Consider the following 2,349-nt stretch of genomic DNA (forward strand, 5'->3'; position numbering starts at 1 on the left):
GATTAACACATTCTTTGTTAAAAATTATATTATTTTAATTGTAAAATTTATGTATTTATAAAAATAAAAACCTTTTATTAGATTATAATGTAATCTTTCTAGTAAATTGTTTATTATTGCCTATAATCTTTTTAATATATTAGATGTGGGAAAAAGTTTGTGGTGTTTTTCCCGTTAGATGTAATGGGAAAAACGCCACGAACTTTTTCCCACACCTATTAAGTCCCCAGATAACCAAATAAGACCAAAATGTTGCCATTTTGCTGTCACTTATTCCGCATTCAATTTCACCAAATTAAAACCAAGATGTTTCCACAAACTATCTGTTGTTCTGATGTCACGTAAAGTCTTTCTTAGAATTCAGCAAACAACTGGCAAGTTACCATCATGCGTGCATGCCGTGCCGTCAGTTTGCTATCAACGTGATGAATTTATTATTTCTCAATGTATATCTTACAATTTCGTGAACTTATGAAATATATTTGCCCTCCTGATGCTCAATTCAATTCACATTAGATTCCAATGAGCAAATTGTCGACAAGTTAAAAACAATACATGCAGTGCATCAATTTGTTCCATATGCTAAATCTCGCTTATTTGAGTCATATATAAATCGACGGTATCGACGATAATATCGACGATAACGGAGTATAAAAGTCTGTGCAAGGTAACAATGCAATTATATATTAAATCACTTACATGTGTACATCAATAGACATTTCGATTATGTATCTAGTCATCTTCAATATCAAAATTAATACAAATTGTTATATCATTATCGTATGTCTGTTTAGAAAGTTTTTCTTTTGTCGATATCTATAGTTTAAGTTTACTTATAGTTTATTTTTCTTTGTCTCTTTAGTTTGCATCGTTCAATGCAAACATTTATTGTTTAATTTTTTTGAAATCATCAATCCCTGATATCTCAGGTTCGCACAGGAGTCCCAATTTCTATAATATTGTACGATGCAGAAATCTATATTGTATAAACAGTAAGTATAATAACTTTCGAATGTTTGCACAACAATACAAAAATCCTAATAACGACTGGTCGAGCAAAAGAAAGTAGATGTATAATTAATTAAAAAATTATTAAGTATATATCAAATTTTTAAAATTAATTATACATCTATTTTTTTTGCTCAATTATCGGTTGTTATTAGAATTTCTATAATCTATGTTAGTTGTTCTTTAACAAAGAACAAGAAGTGAAAGTAAGAGATAAAAAATTAAATTTTAAAATAGATAAAAAACTACAAAAGTAAACTAAAATTTATAATTAATAAAATTGTTAAGAAAAATTATGTTAATAGTACCTGTGAGTTAACGAAAATGCCAAAGGAGATATTATAAAATATTGTATATTAAAACCCTGATTTCATGAAGGATTTCATGAAGACATTTATCGGCAATATGATAACTGAAGAAAACATAAACATAATCTAAGTAAAGTAAGGAATTGGTGAGTGAAAAAGAGGGAATTGATTAAAGAGAGAGTAGTTGACAAAGGAAGAAAAAATATATGTCTGATAGTTTCTAAGTATTGTCCAATCAAAACTGTGGTTCGTTTCCAATCTATTACTCGAAATTACTGACAGGGCACCTGAGGATTTATTATACACATTAATATATCCTCGGATGCCTTGTCAGTAATTTCGAGTCATAGATTAAAAACGAATCACAGTTTTGGTTAGGATGATGTGAGTATTTTGGATATGGAATCTTTTTATTATAGAAGATTGATTTCGGAAATGATTTTTACAAAAAGACAGAAAAGACGGATTTAATAAGCAAGTGATACTGAGAGATTGCCAGACATATACTTTTCCTTCTTTTGTCAGCTTCTCCCCCTTTAACCAATTTCCTCTTTTTCATTCACCAGTTCCTTACTTTACTTGGATTATGCTATGTTGTCTCTATTTGTCACATTGTCGATAAATGTTTTCGTGAGATCCTGTCAGGATTTTAATATATAAAACTTTATAATATATTCTTTGGCGTTTTCGTTGACTTACAGGTATAAAAATTATTAAAATAATTTTTCTTAACAATCTTATTAATTATAAATTTTAGTTTACTTTTGTAGTTTTTTATCCATTTTAAAGTTTAATTTTTTATCTCTTACTTTCATCTTTTGTATTTGTTATATTAGGTGTAGTAAAAAGAAATCCATTATTTTTGCATGAAATTAAATGGAAAAATAATGGATTTCTTTTTACTATACCTAATATTTAAAAAACGATTAAAATATAGAAATCATAATGACGGTCGATAATCGAGTAAAAAGATGTATAATTAATTAAAAAATTTGATATATATTTAATAATTTTTTAATTAATTACATATATT

The sequence above is a fragment of the Atta colombica genome, unplaced genomic scaffold (assembly GCF_001594045.1).
Source record: "Atta colombica isolate Treedump-2 unplaced genomic scaffold, Acol1.0 scaffold83, whole genome shotgun sequence".
Classification (NCBI taxonomy): domain Eukaryota; kingdom Metazoa; phylum Arthropoda; class Insecta; order Hymenoptera; family Formicidae; genus Atta; species Atta colombica.